Below are 21,498 nucleotides of genomic sequence, written 5' to 3'. Positions count from 1 at the left end.
CAGGAAAGGAATAGAGTCAGTCACCTCTAATGAGGCCTGTGCACGTAACCTAATCTCATTTGTTCTGTGGGGTTCCTAAGATGTCTATTATAATTATATCCCTTTTTGGATTTCAGTTATTTCCTATATTCAAAGAAACCAGCCTTTTCTTGACTCCGCTGATCTCTCGGAACAGGAAACACAATATATTGCTAAAACTAAGGTCCACAGACAATTAGCATGAGTTACATTTACTCAGCAAGTCATGTATTTCGGTCTCTGCAGTGCCATGGAAGTCTTTGAAATGTGTCCTAAGCGGCTACAACAGTATTTCAAAGACCCCCTCAAATTCCCACAGATTTAGAAATGGTGATACCAAGCAATTGACAATCTCCAAGGAACATTCTGTAAAAAAACAACTTTTCAACAATTAAATTATCACAGGGAAAAGATCAGAAAGGGTAGTATTGTGAAACCAATTTATCCAGCCCCACAAACACTAGCAGGGTAACAGACTGATTTTTAAGACTGGTGTGTTGACATTGATTAACTCCAAAATCTGGGAAGGTATATACAAACTTTTGTTGTAGCTGTTCCTACTTTTCTGTAACTTTCCCTGATATCTAAGAAGTGACATGACAGCTTTTTTTTACGTTTCACCAACCAGGAGAAACTTGATGATCTCCGACTTGCATCATTCCATTAAATTTGGTCAAAATGGGCTAGCAGTTATTTGGTACAGAACAATAAAAAAACCCCAGACTTGTTTGTATAAGCCTAAAACCGATCCAAATACCACTGCGTTTTGGAAAGGATTCCAAAGGTTAGATTCACAAAGTGTTAACATATATATGAATGGTGACATATACATGATTGTTAGCAAGCTATCAGGAACATTCTCAACAAATCACTGAAGTACAACAATTTTTCCTTCGTACTCAGATGCTCTCTGACCAGGCAGAAGAGTCTCAGCCCTTGATGGTTTGGATCAATTCATCTCAGCAGATTGGGTCGGAGCAGCCTAGCATACAGATGGGGCTGTTCTAATGTACGCCAACTAGCTCTAATCTGAATGTATGGCCAGCTAGCTGAGGACCATAACTACCTCCGATTCTGATTACATTCCTATCGTGACTTGAAATGGAGGTCCTGGTATAGCATCAAGAGAGGTGAGCCCTTTGCCTGCTGGGAAAATACAAGAACTCTCTTATCACCCCTTGCTGCAAGATCAGTAGAAACAGAAACAAACAAGATAAGCATTGGCACAAAAAGATGATTTGGGGGTATGTGCCCACCAACATTTATGTTGATTTTTCCCCTGCATATGAATCACCACCATCACCACCACCTCCCCCCCCCCCCCCCCCCCAAAATAATAAATGCAAAGCACAGTTCCCATTCGAGTATTACATTTTGGGGCCAGCTTTCAACTACAATTCATTCATTCCAAATGAGCTATGAGCATAACTCAAATGCAGCCACGTGACAGCACAGTTTAAAAAGAGAAGCCTATAGTAGTCAGAATGTGGGGAATTAGCTTAGTAAAGTGAGAGCAGCTGCATTCTTTGGTCTAAAAACTAAAGCAAAGTGGATGTTCATTACAATTGTTGGGGAAATACTTGTTAAGATGCCTATTTGTTTTCTCTCAGATTTTGGTGAAGCGTCTAGTGGCAGTATGACAAGAATAGCTTTTGTAGCAGAACTTTCCAAGTCCAAAAGGGGAAATGCTGAAAACTCTCACGAAAAATATCTATTCTTGTGACACTTCCTGCCTTATGTTTAGAAGAGAAGGGACCGAAAAGGCATCTAGAATGACTAAAACTAAATATTTGATGATTTGTGTAAATACAGAGAAGCAGAGAGAGAAAAAAGTGCCACACAGTGGTCACTTGAATCCCTTTATTTTTCCTCATTATTTGCTCCCAACTAGGCCAACAAAAGTGCCAAAGGGAATGCCTAGCAGAACTGTTTGAAACATCAGCTCCCTGGTGACCTTTATATCTTTACGTGGTTATATACTCAACTCATGTCAATCACTGCAGCTTCTTTAAAATCAGTGCTGCTATGTTCAGCATCTGTCCCAAGGATTTCAGATTTTTTTTCTTCTTTTGAGCAGAGCCTGTAGCACCCGTTTCTTTCATTATGGTGTGGTAGCAGCTTCACGTGAGTAAGAGTTATGGTGACAGTCACCTGTCATGACCAAAACTATTTATTACTTGCAGCATTGTGCAAATATGAGTGGGATACAGGGTATATCAAAGTAACCAAGGAGATTCTTCTTAGGCTTCAGTGCTGTGTCACACATAAAACAACTTCATTTGCTGAAGCTGTGCAGTGAAAGAGTGAGGTCAATACAGGGAAAGAAGGGCAAGAAACAAGTTTACAGACCCTGAGGCTACTGAAAAGGAAAAGGTAGGCACATAACCATCTGTATAAATGGCCCATTTAAAAACACAAATTCAGTTTGGCTTACGTTTGATAAAGTGTAGAAGGAGAAAATTTTAAACTGTCAGAAGTACCTGGCTAGGAGATAAGGAAACGTCAGCAAGAGAAACAGCAAAAATCTTCACACTTGTGAGCATCATCATCATTAGGTGCTCTGTAATATTCATTGCTGTTTGCTCAAACTATATTTCTGGCCAGTTTAACAGTAATAGAAGAAGTAATCAAGGGGAATCTCTGATGAATATTGCACTTCATGATGCCAACATTTTGTTCTCATTGCATTTTCTGAGGGTGTTGCTAGCAACCACCTCGCTATGCTTGTGCACTGCGTGGCTACTTCTGTTCTGATGACTGCTAGACTTTCCCCGCAGGGCTCCAGTGGGCTCCTCCATGGTTCACATGCCTCAAGTCTAAGATCTCGGTAAAATATTTGAATTTAGATTAATTTCTATAACTGTATTATGAAATAATTGAATCTTGTGCATATATATTATCGAAACATGATAAGCACCTCACGTAAGCATCGTATTTGCCTTCAAACAGTCAATTTATTCAACCACAAAGGAGACTCCATTACAGCAGACCTGCCCTGCCAGGTACTCTTCTACAATGGATCCTGAAACTACGTGGATGTTTGGACACAACAGCATTAGAGAAGAGGAATAGGGCTTTAGATGACATGGCCGCTTAAGGCTGACTTCAATTGTTGCCTTGATAGTAACTGCACAGAAATGCCTCGTTGCTCTTAATTTCCTCTTCAACCCAGGTTAAGGCCTAAGAAAAGCAGAGAGAAGCAGTCCAGAATCTACTGCTTTTACTCCCTAGAAAGGCCCTGTAGAGATAGCTTCCTCTGCCTGCCTTCCTGCCATCCTCATCTGCAGTAGCAGTCTCCAGTGTGCCAAATCAGGGGGCGCTTCAGAGAGGCACTAAGCTTGTCTCACCAAGAGCGCTTAGTAGGAATTTCCACAACACCATATCAAGGCTCTTGATTGCAACATTTAGGACAAAGGCTATTATTATCACATTTATTATGTTCATAAAACTTTGAGAACATTTCAGGTGCTAGGTTAGTTTTAAATGGTAGCTACATGCTTTCTGCTGCTCCTCTGTTGTCTTGATTTCGCTATAAGGGACTAAGTAATCTAAGCAATATTTACTAGCACTACCTGTTCATCAGCAATATAATAAAAACTGTAGACTTAATTTACAAGTACATTTTTTCTAAGAAGCTAAGGGGTTATCACAGAAAGTGGTTCTCCCTTACATGGTCTGGAATGAGCAGAGTCTTTCACTCATGCCTTCTCCATTTACATCTGAGGCATGTTAAAAATATCTAGCTTTCAGGTTTTTTGGGTTGGGTTGTGTTTTTTTTTTTTTTTTTTTTTTTTTTTTTGTCCCCTGCTAGCTGATTTACAACCTTTTTTCCCCCCAACTTCGTGAAATCTTAATTTCTGGCAGTTTTCACAAACTGCACTTCAGACTTGTTCCATCCATGTAGTGACTTCATCTCACAACAGCCAAGATAAACAATTCTAGCCATTTCATGTATCTCTTGATAATTTCCAGATTTTCCTATTCCTTATGAATCTGGTAACATAGTATCATGCATTTTAGCGATCTGCTGTTGTTTCACTCAACAGCTGTAATGACGCATTCTCTAATTTAGATTTTTCCAATTTCTATTAAAGCTGCAATGTCTCTGATTACACAGGACTAAAACCACTCCTGAATTGGCAAAATTTAAGATCTACTCCAACCCCCAGTTAGTGTAAAGAAAATGGCTTCTGATAACATCATTTATTGAACCATTAATTAGTATTCTACTTCACTGACCTTTTCAGAATGTCTATGGAAATAGAAGCTTCTTTAAAAATGAAAGACTAAAACATCCACTTTAGTTACACACCAGTGGCATAATATTCTCTCATATATTAATGTGTGTACTGAAAAAGTAGCATGACAATTCTGTTCCATAAAGCTGGGACAAACAGATAAGTTTAGGCAATGATGTTAACAACACTAAATATTTTTTTGAATGTCAAAGGTCAGCGTTTTCAGATGATGGGAACTACCCTATACCCAATACTTGAAAGAATTAAAGCCATTGATTTAATGTCGTAGTATTTAGGAGTCTGAGTTTAGTGTCTGTATTGGAAAAGAGAAGAGAAAAAAAATCAAAGTAAAAATAATGTTCTGTTACATAGTTCATTCTCTGAAAGTCTCTGAGACTTAGGTAAGTTTGAGAACAGATGCTACCAGCTAAGTAGGACAAAAAAAATCCAACTGATACTGAGTACATTACTGTAATTTATGCATTCATAAAAGTGATAGACACATTTCTGAAAATCTTTAAAGTAGAAGTAATAATGGAGCTAGTCAGCAATTTACCACTAGCAATTAATCATTCTCACAATATTCACAACATTCAGTTTTGTTCTCGTTATTTGAGGAAGTAATGATTAATTGATAAAAGTTTAGCAAGTGCACTAATAGCAGGTGCTCCTAATTGCAAACTCTCAGGGATAATTTGGTCTGAGCTACTTTATGCTAATTTGTACAGCATTAGTCATAACAGTCTGTAATTTTACTTTTAGAACAACTTTTTCCTATAGTCACTATAATCTAATTAAGAATTTTAACTACTTATTTGTATGGAGAACACTGCTGAATTGTAGCTGTGAGAGCCTGATTACCATAAAAGATTAAAGAAGAGGTCCTTAAAAATATGCCCCCACCAATTAAAAGCCTGTGCTAATTTGTTTCAGAGATAGCTCTGTTTTAAAGTACTTTTAATGATAACATTTACCCTAATCTCACATAGTTTGAAACCCAACCCCATTGTTCGCATCCGCCATCTTTTCTGAACTGAAGTTTCCTTTTAACAGCAAGTACTTCTCTCAGAGTCTGAACGAAATCAGAGGAAAAAGCTGCATTCAGCTACCTGTTATCCATTTCTGCAGTTGCTGTGCATCCAGAAGGCTCATTGAAGTAAATGAACTCAAGCTACTGAGCAAACAACTGTTAGCAAACAACTAGACAGACAAGCGCTTACTTACGACAGCCAAAGAATTGAACAATGGAATTTTTTTATGCCATTGGTCTTTGGGCACATCAGCTATATCAGCTCTTGTTCTTTAAAAAAATGTTTCTACTCCCAAATTTTTGCACAAACCATTTACTATTGTATTTTTTCAAGAAAACTGTGGTACATGCCAGAATTTGCTACTTTTTCATGCATATCATCTGAGAGATATCTGAAACCATGCACCAATAGCACTGGGGCTCATCCCACGTCTAGCAAATATGATGGGAATTCACCCCAGCTCTTCGCGCTCTGCCTAAACCATCTTCCGTTCCCTAGTCACCTTCCTGCCTTGGATTCCTCTTTGTTGCTGGTGTTAGGCAGGCAAAGATCTGGTTAGATACACAGTACTTAAAGAAAGGAGTTAGGTTATGCCAAATGCAGCTTGCATGCATGAAAATATAACACCACCAGCAAACTGCAGGAGGACCATCATAATTGCTGACAGCATCAGCCAGCACAGCAAAAACTTCATATGGCCACAAGTCACAAACTATGCAGGTAGACCTCAGGGCCATGGGGGAGTGGAGCAAAGTGCAACCATGGCGCTCTGCAATCCTATAGTTCCACGGGAGCTGAACTTGGCTTGTGGCCGAGACCTGGTGACATCGGCTTCAGCACCCTGCTTGCTCCTGCCCTGCATAGCCAGCAGCCTCCTGGGGCAGCACAGCCCTGCTGGCAGCAGTGGAAGGTGTCCTTGACTGGACTGCCTACAAGCTGTGGCAGGCTGGGGTGTGGGAAATCCCTCGATCATGTGGTAGGCCCTCCTGGATGTTGCAAGAAGTCAAAATCAAAATACTTACAGCGACAAGTCCTTTTTTCAGTGTCATTTGAGAGAGATAGCTCTTCTTACAAAGAACAAATAAGAATAGCAACAAACGTTGTATCATTCTAGATAGAGCAGGTAGATTTTTTCACAGGGAATTTAAAGACCTGCTTCAATGTTTATTGGACTTGAGAAAAGTTCAGGTGTCTTCCATGATACTGGATGATGTCTTATCTCATCGAAACATGACAATGAATGGTCAGTTCAAATACACTTGGAAATACTTTCTGCATATAGTCAATTTTCTTATGGAATTTCATGTTGTAGATTATCTGACAGCTAAAAAGCCAAACTTAGTGAGTGCTCTCTGCATTACTGGTTGTGCCATTGGTGTGTAAGCTGACCACACAACAGAACTGGAAGCAAGCCACAGCTAACTCCTCTCATCTGCAGTTCCTTGTAACTGTAGGGAGATAGAATGTGGTATTTGATTTGAAACTAGAAGCAGCTGCCAAACAGATGTTCTTGCTGAGGCATGCAAAACTTTGTGCTATATGTCTTCAACCAAAATGACAGTCCCAATCTGCTAGCTAAGCCTTGTTCTTTTGCAAGGCTTTGGGAAAGAGATGCAGAATAGACTAGATTGTATATAAGAAGTGCTGAACCTTGTGACTAGGATGGGAACTTCCCTTTGGGATGCTAAGGATCTTACCTGCATTTGCATTTACCCAGTCTACAATAAATAAAACTGAAACCTACATACTGTCAGATGACTGTAAGAATAGCTGAACATTACAGGCCTTAAGCTCCTCTCTGACAAGAGTCATGCCATGTGCACAATATCTCGAATTGAATATCTGAAACCTCTGTTTAAGCTAGGAGCTCAGATTTGACTTTTGTAGAACAGCTCAATAAGCTGGAGAAAAAGCACTCCAACTTAATGCTTTTTTCCCCTGCATTATGGTTATCAAAATAGATACATGCACAATAGAGGTCCATTAACATCTTTATCAACACTGCAAGTGGGCCAGGGAAAAACATTAGAGACTCGCTTCCCTCAGTAGCTCTTTGAATTTTCTCTCCCCCTTCACATACCTCACCATTACGGACTGGATTTCAAATTCCCTTGAACATAAATCATCTATTACTAATGCACTGATCTCGGGCAGAAAAATAACTTATTTTCCTGCCTAAGATCTGCCCATCACATGGCTTGAAAATAATTGTCAACTCAGTGGCTAAAAAAACCGAAAGCCAGTGATTAACTTTAAACACCGATGTAAGCTCCAGTTACATTATTCTAAAACTTCTTATGCCATAAACATCTCTATAGCACCCAAGTGCCTTCCAGTAGTATACAAAGCAACCATGACTAACATCTGTCATGTGTCATTAGTACTCTCGTCCCTCAAGGGGAAAAGCATTTGCAGTGAAGTGTTTTGTTTTGGTAGGAAATTAAAAGAAAAAACTGTGCACAGCTACATGTTTATCTTAGAGGAACCAAGATCAAAGAGACGTATTTTCCACTTGGAGCAGGATATGATATCTGTGAGGGTCCCTGGCCCTTGGGGAAGTTTATAACGTGGTCTTACACTGCCCCCTATGGAAAGTCTGCTTTCTGGCACAGGCCTGTATCTTGATCATAAGAACGTTCCATTAGGTCTGAAGAGAAAGTTGTCAACCGCAGAGCTGTCAGCTGCCTTTTAGCAGGCCTGAGCCTAAGCCGTAGTCTCTGAATAGAAGGCCTTAGGAGTTGAACTTGACTCGGTGCCAAACAGTAAGTCAGTACAGTGGAGAAGACAGGGTTGATGCGCTCAGGGAGCTCATGGTGGTAAGGAGACTCCTGTGACCTTTGGAGCTTCTAAGACTCACAAGGCTTTATGGCGAGGTACTGCTGAGCTCCTCTACAAAGGTGTCTCATCACAAGGGTATCTACAAATGCTCTTCTCAGGTAACTGGAGTCATCTTCCCCTTGCTCAAGTTTAGCTTCTCCCATCAATTCTTTAACCATAAGCTAACTATGACATGTTGCAGTGGCATGGCATGGTACTGGGACAGGTGTTTAGTCATACATAGAAAAAGACAAAATTGGATGGGTGTCACCTTCATAGTATAGCCCAGTCCAGTCCTCTGCAGGCAACAACCAGATAAGGATTAGAATGGAAAGAGTTTGCTCTAGTTGCAGGTGCAGCCTTTCACTGATATCCACCAAGAAGGCATCAGAGCAGCTGACCTGGTTAAACTTGGAGAGTGCTTGTCAAAGCCCAGAGTGAGTCCCTCCCTGATAAGATCATCCCCACGGTTTTACTAAAGCATGTTCAGTTTCACCTCTTGGCCCAAGTTCTTCTAGGACTGCAATATGAAGCTTCAATTACATTATCTCAGTTTTGGACAGCAGTATCTTATTTATAAGGAAGTGTTTGAAAACTCATCTCTGGTTTAGCAATGCAGGCTCAACCTGTAATTTCATGTTGTTAGATGTAATGTTGGCTTACAGGACTGTCCCTGAAAACCTGGGGTGATGCAGCATCATCCTTGACAAACGGTAAAGACACACCCAGACACTTCCCCCTCCCCCCCCTTTTGCTGCAGACAGTTTTTGGGATTTCCTAGTCTACAACTGCGCAAGAGCCAGAAGACGGTTTTGATTCACCAACCTATTTTTAGTCTGATGTTTAGCTTCCTTCCTTAGTGGCTTCAGACCAGCACACAACAACGCATTAAACCATTTTCAGTCCGGTCAACACCATCATGATATAGCAATGGGTTATCTGCCAAAGCCTTACAGCGCATCTGCCTTCCCTATGCTGGTAGCTTTGCTCAGGCAGGCATCATGTCTGCAACAGGTTCCTGAGCAACAGCCATCAACCAGCTCTGCCTGCCCTGCTGCAAGGGCTCAAAACTGCTTATGTGCAAATACAAGAGAGATCAAAAGTCCATTAAAAGCTTGCCCTTGGAGGCTAATGCAAGAAATAGAATGAACCCACTCAGAGACACCAATTTAAGTCCCTACCAGTTTGTCAGGGACACACACCCTGTATTTTAAAGGACGTTTCTTTTTTATACAATAAATACTGGAAAAAAGGAAGATGTTTTTGTGTTATTATCAGATATTTCATATTTAGCTCTTTTCTCACACATGTGAACATTTTAAAGCTGCACCCATGGATGGCGTGTAGTTACTGTAGTGACAGAAGTATTAAAATACCTTTAAATACCTCCATGGAGACATCTTTTTTAACCTCTTTGGTGCAGCCCCATTTATAGCAATAGCAGTTGCAAGTTTTCAAGACTAATTATTTTGACTTACTATATTTTCTATATTCCATTAAGTGTCCCTTACTTATATGCTTTACTGTGACATTTCTCCTCTTACCAGTATTATTAGTGTATAATACATGGGTAACGGTGACTAAATAGCTTGTTCTTAAAATAAAGGAAGTCCTCCTTTTGGAATGTGGCGTTCATGCAAATTAAGAGGTAAATGGCATCAAGAGTAAGCATGGGCATAACCTCCTCCCCCCTCACTAACTTCTGGTAGTGATGGACTGAAGAGGTCAGGTGCGCTACTGAAAGAAACATTTTAAGAAGTTAGTACTGAAAAGCTATTTATATTACTGAGAAGGAAGATGGAAAAGGATGACTACTCGATAATCTTCAAGGTCCCTTCCAACCTAAACCATTCTATGATTCTATGACTTTGAGGGCCTGCACAAACCTGCAGTAGAGCTGGTAGCAAAAGCAACCAAACAAACCCACACCAAAAAAATCCACACACAACCCCCAAAAAAAAGCCAACCCCAAAACACCACCAAACACCAGCCCCCTTCCACCCAGCCGAGTCTGTAAAACATCTCTGCTCTCACTGAATCAGTAATATTATGACTTCTTTATTTCCTTTGGGTAACTGCCTCGAAATACAAAAGGAAGACCCAGGGACTCCAGGTTACAAGAACCCAACTCTCTGATTGTAAACATATTTATCTACAGCATAATGAAGCTCTGGTTTCAGGTCCCAAATGCCTCATTCTTTAAACGTTCAGTTTTGTAACGCTGGTGTGTAGGACTTCAAAACTGTGGAGCTTGCCAAGAATGGGTGGACAGTTCATGCACATCCTCCAGAATATGTGCAGTACCCTAAAGGGACATACTACAGTGTACTTCATTTATTGCTAGATATATTAACTCATGCTTCACTACTGATAACATCCTAAATGCTGCCCTCTTTCACCCCCTGCTACATCTGTAAATCTGCCCTTCAACATCGCCAAGAGGTTCAGTTCTACTTTATCTGAAGTCTCAGCCACGTCTTGCCCTTTTGGCTCCCTGTCCGGCTCGTGAACTGACTCATGAACGCATATCCAGCCACTGCACTGGAAGATTCTTGAACTTGTAGCAACAGTCAGCACATGAGTCATTCCAGAATCTAGTGCTCATTGTCCAGGCGCTTCTTCCTTTACAGATGCCTCTTTCAGTGTATTTCAAGTTGTGCCTGTTTTAGTGCTCCTAATTTAGCTACGACTGACCTCTCATTATACACTAACACCACCTAATTTCTACATCTGGTACAACAACTTTCTCCTCTGACTTCTCAGAGCAACAGCCTTCTATAGACTTCTGTGTAGCAACAGCCAGGAAGTTTATTTGACTTTGTATCTCATTTCAAATCACAGTCCCACTATCCTTTAATCCTTTGAATGGGTGATCTGCAGTAAAACAGTTTAGGATAGTTTCATTAAACATACTGTACAGAAGAAAGTGGTGTCACAAAAAAGCAGCTAACATGCAATGACAAAACATGAGAATAAGTGAGAAGTACTAATTTAGTCCTCCTCATACTGTCCTATAAGTGTAATAAACGAGTTAATAAATAATAAATAGCGATAACAATGAGTAATAATAAAAAAAAAAACTGTCTCTTTTTTTTGGTGGAACCTTCTCCATTCTAGAAATGTATTATATTTGGAAACTATCAATCTCATTTATGCATGACAGTTCACAGACTTGCAGCTAATTATTGCCATCAAACATCCATTAAGGGAAAAAAATACCTGTCAAGCCATAAAGATGAGTTAATCAGTTGAACATACATAAAAAGTTTATGCAGAAACTGGAGCAGTCCAAAACTACTGTACCATCCATCTATATTACATCAGGACCTCAGAACGTTGACATCATTTACATGTATTATGTTTCCTCAAAGTACGCCAAATTACAATTTATAAATCGTCTGCTCATATGCCATTCACTCTGTCATACCAGCACTTCAGTTTTGGCACACTGATTTCAATTTCCAGTTCTGTAGCACCAGCGGTTCACTTTGTTCAGTACTCCTGTATATCTACCAAAGCTAAGTAAGCACTACCTACCTGAATTCTGCAACAGTCATGGCAACTCAGGGTCACAGAAGGCAACATTCCTTGCTACAAAGATCAGGAGCCAGATCCTCCCCCCACATTCTGTGAATTTAAAGAATAAAGTTTTTTCTGAATCTCAGAGTTGCAAAGTTGTTTCCTGCCAGAGTTACACATACTTTAAGAAAAGCCCAAGATTTCACAATATTCTCAAGAAGAGTACTAAATATTTCCTGACTCACTACAGAAATGAAAGAATTGGCAAAACGTCTTCACCTCATAGAGTACTGTAAATCAGGATCCCGAGCTTCTGGGCATTTTGGGCTGCCTTTGATATGATTTATGCTGCCTCTGTGCAATAAAAGTAGTTCTGGACAGCTTGATCAGGCCTCCATCATCCTTGCTCACCTCTTTCTCTGGTTCCTATCATCAGCAAATAAACACACACCCCTAAAAAAGACCTCCTACACACCCAAGACAAATACACAAAACTCAAAACACACGGACTGGCTGTAATTAGTAAAGCAAGGGTTTTCTGATGTAACTGTTAATTGTGGCCCATTTTTGCAGAACTTCTGAATATGGCACCTGTTTCTTTGGGCTGAGACTCTGAGCTCTACATTTTAATGGACTCATTTTAAAAGATTTTGGTTTTACTTGGTGCAATCAAAATAATAAAAGGTCTTGATGTGAACAAGTTACCTCTCTCCTCAAGTCCTCCAGCAAGCGTGTCAAAACTGCGTTGTCTGTCTCTGAGACACTGCAAGGGACTCTCAAGTAGAGAACTAACAAAATCTTATGTCTCCTGTTCTAAAAGAGCCCCTGTTTTCTGATTCAGTTACCGACAAAAAGAATCAATCAGTAGGATTTCTAAAAATATACTACATTTGGATAAACTTTGATTTCTACAAAGTTAATGTTAAAACACTAAATGAGTAGATCCCAATCAATCTTCGAGAACAGGGACTCCACAGCTCCTAGTCAATAGAAGTACTGGAGAGTATTAATCAGCCAAGACGTTTCAAAGAGCAGTAGGACTATCTTCCCTCATTGAAACTGTTAACAGAAGCTGGCATAACTGCAACACTCCAGTGAAAACTCTTGGATGAAATAATTAAATTTTATCCTTAAAAAAAGAAAATAAGGCCTGATGAGAGTTTATAGGTTTTGTCCGCTGACTCTGGTTTAGTACAGTAAATAGTCTGATGTACTCCTAAACTTTTCTGTGAAGGAATTTGAAGGGAAAGCTGCCCTAAACACATGCCAGACCTATCACAACAGAGCCTTCCTTTTGTCTTCTCATTTGAATCCTGTAATGCTGTTACTGGTATAAACTAAACACAGAAAAGTCAGCAGATAATTACAAAACTCAGTCTAAAACCATTCTTTATTATTTCTTGTCAGATGCTGAAGATTCTCCTGTCAAGTAAGATTTTGCTATTTCAAACTCAGTTTAATCAGACTCAGCAAATCCATGAGAACTAGTAGCCATTCGCTGGGATCATTAGTTGATTTTTGGGTTGGATTTTTTTTTTTGTTTGGTTGGGTTTTTTTAAACTGGCTTTTCCATGTGTGATTTTTTCCCCCATCAGCAGTACTCGGAATTGATATCTGACTTCAAGGCAGTTTAAAGACCATTAGGAACATACTGTGACATTGCTGAGTTTAAACTCCGGAAGATATTTGTACGTGCCTATTACACCATATAAGCTCTCTTTATTCAAGTCTCTCAAGTCATTATGTATACCAGAACCAGCATAGACAGATGTCTCAAATAAAGGACACGGGAAGTATAGTCAATAGGATAAAGCACTCAAGAGGAGGCAACAGATGATATTATTTATAACCAAGTTGGCATTGTTAGCCATACGGTGGGGGTGATCAGAAACAACGCTCACATTTTTTTATATTGTCAGACAACTCAACAATATTGTTTTATTCAATAAAAAAGTTGAAAATCTCTATAGGTGTCAGATAGGTATTAATAACTTATGGGTAAACGTCATAGAAAAAAAAATATCTGGCATTCAGCCTCTCCTTTTGCTAGGAAAGAAAATGATTGAGCAGATGGTTTGCTCAGAAACTATAGCCTTTGGGAAGAAGCTTGTTTGTTGGTTGCAAAATATATTCAGTTTTACAAAGATGTGGAAATTTTTATCCTTAGGAAGTTTTCCCTGATAACAAGAGACAGGAAAGTCAGTACAGTATTCCAGTTCAAAAAGAGTATTGCTAATCATACTATTTATTTTTTTATTTTTTTATTTTTTTACTTAGAGGTCTGTGGCAGTCAAATGCAACAGAAGAACATAATTAAGCATCATGACAGCTTTATGGAAGCCTTGCTCTCAGACAAAGGCCCATGTCATTATATTTCTACCACAGCGATGATGAATATGATTAGCAGATTGTGACTGAGATTTTTTTTGTGGAGGGGAGAGGCGTTTCCTTTATACACTCCCCATCCCCTTGTCTGCATTCATGCAATAATTTCCCAATCTGTCAACCTGTATTTTGTGGTACAGCCCAGTCTTTCAGTCCTTTCCAACACAGACTAAAAAGCCTGCTTAACAAATTAGCTGGTAGAAACATTAAGGAGTGTTATTTTCTTCATTAAATCCTGAACATGTCAGGGGACAGACAAAATAGATACGTACAAATAAACACACACATATATGCAGATCATTACCAGTCCCAATATTCTCAGGGAGGAAAGGGGCTTATTAGGAGCATAGTCAAGTACCATTGTTTAACTGCTCTGAGTGATGATGGCAAAGGCATATACTCAACCTTCATATCATGGAAAACATAAAAGAAAAAAAAAAAAAAAAAAGAGATATCAGCAAAGACACTATTTATCAGGCACAGATGTGCAGAGGAGCAAGTGTCCCTCCATGACTCTCCCAATGAGATGCAGCCTGGCTTTGTGAAAGACCTGACTTCTCACGTCCCAGTACTAACATTAAAGGTGTTTGGTTGTTGTTTTGGGTTCTTTTTTGATTTTGTTGGTTTGGTTGTTTTTTGGTTGGTTTGTTTTTTTTTTTTTTTTTTTTAAATATAATCAGCATTTTGCCAACTGATCAAACTCTCTTACATTTACACTTTGAGTTTATCAGAGGCATATGATTGTAATTACCAAGACACCATGACCGAAGAAATCAAGCTGTAGTGAGACACTGGTTGTATTAGCTTGACTGGTTGTGCTGCTAACACTGGTTGTGTTAGCTTAGACTCAGTGCCATAATAATTACCCTCACAAAAATTCCAGTGAGTTCAGATCACGGAGGAAGAAGTTGTAAGTTACTATGCAAAGATACCCACAGTGTAAACAAAAGCAGTGCCATTCGCTTTTTAGCTTACGAACTGATCTTGACAACTGTCTTATGACACCTGAAATATTTTACTTGTATGCCCAGTGTTCCATCTGTGCAAGGAGCTGACTTTTTGACTGGCAATAACTGCACCGGGAACCTGTGCCCAGCCACCATTTCATTGTGCCCCAAATCTGAACAACATTTTTCCTGTACAATCATCACAGGATTTTCACACTAGAAAAAAAACAGGAGAGAGAATGACTAGAGAGACCATACAAAGGATTCCTAGCCGAAAGTGGAAAGTTTTCCTCTTCGCTGAGGATGAACGCTATAGTTTTTTGGTGTTTGTAACTTTAGCTGTCCCACTTCAGCCATGTTTGAATTGGTGCTCACAGAACTGCTGTGTGTTCTCAGAAATAGAGCCCACACTGGAGGAGGAACTACAAATCCTAATAAAATACTTGAAACTGGTTTGGTTTTTTTCTCTTCTAGTTCTTTAAGAAAAAAAAGCTCCTTCCAGAAGGCTTTTTTCCAACTTATAAAACCAACAGAAAAGATGTAGAACTGTAGAGAGCTATAAACTGCTCATATGCTTTCCCCTAGCTTTAAACAAAGGGGAAAACATACCCCTCTGTACCATATTTTGGGGCTGCAGAAGCTTTGATGTCAGTGGAGCTATGCCAGCTCACACCATCTGACACTGTGGCCAGGGCTAGTACTCATCGCAGATCCATGCCTACTAATAATTGACAATGCCATGTAGTAAGCGTTTTCACCTTGTTTTCTAAAAGGCTGTTCTCACAATGCATTAAAATATGAACTGAAGTCTGTGCCAAGCTCACTGTCCTGAATCAGATCTATGTCTCGGAAGGCAGTGGCCCACAATAGGTAGCAGCTATCCAAAACACCCAACCATTTGATGGGCCTCATCCTCCAAGAAAAGGGTATAAAGAAGGAGAGAAATGACTACAAGCACAAAAAGGGAAGCATGGGATGAAAATTATGTCCAGGTTATGGGGGGAGAGGGAAGTAGGGGGGAGAAAGAGAAAATAAGAACAAAGGCTGGCCACTGGAAGCCTGTTGCTCTCTTCCTTTGTACAGTGCAGTTTTGCACTTTGGATGATAAGCTTGTAGAAGTATTTTTTGAGATAGGATTCTGCAGCTTGTCGCGTGGGTACAGTATGGGACTTAGACCACATCTTGTGGCTCTTATAAACTTAGTGGCAAATAGAAAAGTGGCCAAAAATACTGGTGACTGGATTTTCAGATGAGGGTGTTCTTATACATGCTTACTTTTCTCTGAACAGAGGCAGGATGGCTTGCTAAATTGGAGACTGACGAAAGCATATTTTATTTTCTTTAAAAGCAGGATGGGGAGGGGCAGGAGCAGACTTACAAGAAGAGACTGGGTTTGTACTGTTCCTGAAGCCAAGAGCTAGGAAATTAGACAAAAGCAAACTATCAAGAGGTATATTCTTGTGATTACTGAAACTGAGACTGCAAAGTTCTTTTTAAGTGTATTATGATTTACTGGGTAACAGATACAGAAACATTTCACCACCACCACCTGTAAAACAGCATTGGTTTTTATAAGTAGCTCCTGTCGAGCCCATCTAGTTGATGAACATTCTTATCAACTAGCAAATATAAATGACTTATGGGGATAATATTTCAATATATAATGACATTGCTATATCTTGAATTCTTTTAAGATCTGGGTTATTAAATATTAAATATCAAAGCTGTAAATTATTGTAGCAGCTTTATACAACTAAATTAAATTCAAACAAAACCTAATTTCCTTAATCATTGACTGTAATCCTCCAGGAACATATGCTATTAACTCAGCTACAAATGGCACAGAAATTGTATGACTTCAGTTAAGTTATTTTATATCAAATTCTAATCCAGGGCAGAGTCCTCAGTAAATCTCCTGCAGGGATTTTAATGCTTCTGCAATCATATTGGCTCTTTACTGGAGAGCTAATCTTTTTATACTCTGTTTTTTCACTCCTTTATCCATTTCCTTCACACCCTTACTAAGCTAGCTAGTACGTTCTACCACATATCATATTTTGAAAGATTTGGCTTTCCCCTCTTGCATTTGATTGGCAAGAGCCAGGCTTTCACTTATGCCAAAATCAGATAGATCTTTTGTTTCACATGTAAAACTGAATCATTCCCACTCGTTTGAACATGTATGTTAATTGCCGCTTGTTGCAATCTCTCTATAAGGCTGTCATAATTATTCACAGTTTGCAGTCAAGCACTCAGAAAACAGAACAATTTCCTCCTCTCTAAGAACCGTATTGGAAGTAAAATTAAGTAGATTTAATTTAAGCAAGAAGCTTCCTCAGAGACTCAAAACAATGATCAGATAATAAAGAAATAAACCCTAGAGCCCTAGGAGGTAAGACTTGGAGAAACCTCCAGAGATCTTCTAGTCAGCCCTCTGCCCCACAGTGCGATCAACTAAACTGCTGTTATTCCTGACAGATGTTTCCCTAATCTGTGCTTAAAAGCTTCTGACAATTGAGATTCGACATCTCTCTGCACAATCTATTTCAGTGCTTCACTGTCCTTCCTACCAAGATATGACTCCAGACACCCAACTGCAATCTTTCTTGCTGTTTAAGCCTTTTACTTCCTTCCCTAAGCTTTGGGACTGGGAAACGGACTGTTCCTGGCCTCCCTGCAACAGCTTCCTCAACGCTTGCCCACTTCCATCACTCCTCAGTTTTGTATTAGACTGAATCACAGCATCCCTTTTTTCTTTCCTCAGCAGTCTTGTTCATCTCTTGCACACTCTAACCTGCCAGTTCTTGCTTGGAAATGCATCATCTGAATTAGGGTAGTTTAGCTGAGGTCTTCCCTAGCATCGGGAAGGCGGAAGCAATAGCTCACATCTGGCAGGTTACAGGCCTGTTTATACATCCCAGTGTCCCTCCTTCCTAGTGGAACAATATTGCTGACTTGCATTGAATTTATGACCCATTCTCATCTCCAGTATTTCAACAACTTGCTTAATACCCTATAATTATTTCTTTATGACTATTATAAATCAAATGTTCAAAAGTCTCTTGAACTGAAGATGGCAGATAGCCACTACCCCAAATTTCACCACCAAAACATTCCAATTTGTAAGTAAGCAACAGAAGTAAAGTCTGAAACAATGTCCTCCATTCAGAGCTTCACCCCCCCACCCCCCCCCAAAAAAAAAACAACCCACAACACAACACTGCACATGATCACAAAAAATCCAGATCTTCTGTAGGGGAATTCCTCCTCACAGGATTTCCAACTCCTATCCAAACTGGAGTCTTGCAGGTGCTTGAACAGGGGTCTTTTGATTCTCTAAGCAATGCAACCTAATAAGGACGTCACTTTCACTATTTAAAAATGAACCATTTGTTTATGCAATTTATTCACTTCCTACTAAAGAAACACTCTTGCACTTCTCCACTGGATTCTCCCTCATTGTCCAAGAGTAGGGCAACACTGCAGCTAAGGCCTTCCCAAGTGGAGGAGAGCAAACACTTTGCAGGTTTCAGTTCCGTACCTATGTACTAATGTGACCATCCCTTTCACAACAGCATGGTACTGCTGACTTGCGTTAAGCTCGTGATCCATATCCAACCCTAGTTTCTTCTTGGGAACTGGTACATTTTCAAATTTCTGACAGTGAGGAGGTTTGTTCAGTGAAATCAGCATAGTGACTCAGCCTAAAAGCAGAAATTAGACAAACGTACGTGCAAAGATTCTGTGGCATTGCTTTTTCAAATGCCAGATCTACTATTCCTATAGAAAGTCACTGGTGCTGGGGACACAGTAAGGTTTAAGATTTCCCAAACGCACCAGACATGCTGCAATTGGCTATTATATGGAAGAGATAAGTAGTAGCTCTTGCCAAGGTGTTTTGAATGAAAATCCTAGATGCCGCCATGTTTTCACACCATTGTGTCCAGGATTTGCCTGAGTACAGTGGCTCATCTGGAAGCATCTAACTCTAAGGTTCCCAGATACAGACAATTCTCAGCATCCACATGGACAAAGTTTCCAGACAGGAAAAAGAGAGAAGTTATATCATTAGCAAAGTGCTCCTTACAGACATGAGTCTTGCTTTGAGCTTGGATCCAACCAACACTACCGACCAGCCATATGCATAAGCCATCCTCCTTTCACTCCAGGCCAATTTCTTAAGAGACTAGAAAGCTTCTTACTAGCGTAGCCATTTTGGGCCAGAGCAAAGGTCCAACTATTCCACTGTCTGCCTCCAACAGCAGACCTAACTCCATGCTCAGGGAAAGAGTACAAGAACACGGTAAACACAAAGTTTCTTCCCCAAGTACTCCCTAGCCTGTGATCCATTAGCCTAAATACTGGAAGTTGCAAATTAGAAGAACCTATGAAAAGAACGGAATCAGTGGAACACTAGCATGTATAACATCAAAAGGAAAGCCCCCACTAATTCTATAAGCTTTTGTGCAGGAGTCAGTGCTGTCCCATGCTACAGTGTACATCTGTACTCATGCTGGGACTCCAAGGATTTCATTAGCTCCTCCTGCACCTCAGGGCCTTATCACCCCCTGAGGACTTTTGTGCTACCTAACCACTTTTGTGCCACCTGACCATCTGCTGACCCAACAATTCCCTGGCAGACTTCCTGTTCACAATGTGTTTGAGCAGATAACAGACATTTTAGTTAAGCTTTTTGCCTATTGTTCCTCACACTCCTTCAGCCAGTTTTATTATGTTTGTACATTTGAGTTGCCAGAGTTTATCATCTTTTCAGTTTTCTTCATCTGGACACAGCTTCAGCATTTTGAAGGATGCCTTCTCGCTCCTGCAGTCTCACTTACCCTGCCAATGCTAGCTTCTTTTCACTCTTTCTCAAGTTTTTCTTGAGACAGTTATTTTCCCTGCGCTTTCCATGTGATTTACTGAAGCAGTGTCCATACTCCCTGCAAAGAGTTAGGTCCTCCATCTGTCTTACTTTCAACAAGCTTCCTGATCTGCGTCTAGTTCTCCTTTTGGAAGATGAGCACAGCAATTATAAAGAACTCTGCCTTGTCTTAATCCTGTGCGGATGCTAAGTCTAAGTACGTAAGATCCCCATTTCATGGGAGCTCCTCAGCTGTTACTCTCTACGTTATATCCCGCAAAACACTCAGGATTAAAGTGAAGCATTGCCCTCATGGACTCCTGAACCAGCTACTCCACAAAAAAGCAATTTTTGCCTCTTCTAGACTGAATAACTGAAGTCATCCGTACCTACCTACTTCCTCCTTCTACTCAGCCTGTTGTGTTGCCATCATGGTCTGGTCGTCAGCTAGGCAGAGACAATATTATATATTATTCCTACTTAAGTTGAGACTTCCACCAATGTGAAGTCTGGATTGTTCATTGACGAGGTTACTTTGTGAAGCAGTTCAGCTCCAAACTGTCTTTAATATCCAGAACTATCAGCTATCAGCAAAGCTCACTGCATCCTTCCTGAATACACGATATCATGAGAATGTCCCACTGATCACCATCTTTACAAGTTTATGACGTCTGCACTGTTAGGATCTCCGTGAACAATTAGACATACCAGTTCCCCCATGTCATTTCTTAGACATCAAGCACTCTCACAGAGGAGTATCTTGTTTAAACAATCTCTCCTTTCTGTCTGTTCCCTGTTTCCTCTTCAACTAGGTTTGACCTTAATACCAACGGAAGGGCTGTGAACCAACAGCACTGAAGGCCCGATATGGCAGGGTGGCTGTTGGCAAGGGATTATCAGTAGTAGGCCCTTGACTTGAATTAATTTTCCTCTGAGCGTGAGGAACTTCATTTTGTTGCTTCAAAAAGGCATGCTGCACAGTCCATTTATTTACTCAGGCATTTCCTGAGTGAAAGATCTATACTGTGGAATGCCTTTTGTTTTTCTTTTTCTCTGGGCAGGGTTATTTTTAAGTAGTCTTCTCCCCCATCTTCCCCCACCCCTGAGGATATCAGCTTGCCAGCACTGGCTTCAGCAGTTCATAGAGAAAGAGGCTTGGTTTTGCAGCAAGGAAAACCTGGATCTTGGCAATTGAGGAAAAATACCTTCTTACAAAGGCCACAACTGCTAGAAGACTATTTCCTTGCATTTAAAGTAGAACAGGATATTTAAAACTAAATCAGCTAGGAAGTTAGTAGTGCCACAGTAGGTTACATGGACTTGATTCTCCATTTGTATTTTACAATGGTGCCTTTCAATTTAAGTGCTTTGGCAGTAAATGAACACAAAACTGGAGCAACACAGTGACAATTTTGATCAAGAAGAAATTTCTCTTTGATCGCCCAAGTGTAAATTCGAATTTTATAATCACTATGAGAAACGTCAAAGCAATTTTTAAACATACTCTGTACATTATAAACTGTTCTTACAGAAGATAAAGGTCAATCTAGAGGTAACTGACCTAACAGTCAAATTTCTGTGTGTTTTTTTTTTTTTTTTTTATATGTCCCTATTGGCCTATTAGGTAACGTTAGTGTTAGCCCAGATTTCAAACTGATTTCTGGAGTTCCTCGCTCGGG

Source organism: Vanellus vanellus (genome assembly GCF_965231255.1).
Source record: "Vanellus vanellus genome assembly, chromosome: 7".
Classification (NCBI taxonomy): domain Eukaryota; kingdom Metazoa; phylum Chordata; class Aves; order Charadriiformes; family Charadriidae; genus Vanellus; species Vanellus vanellus.
This window is presented reverse-complemented; position numbering follows the sequence as displayed.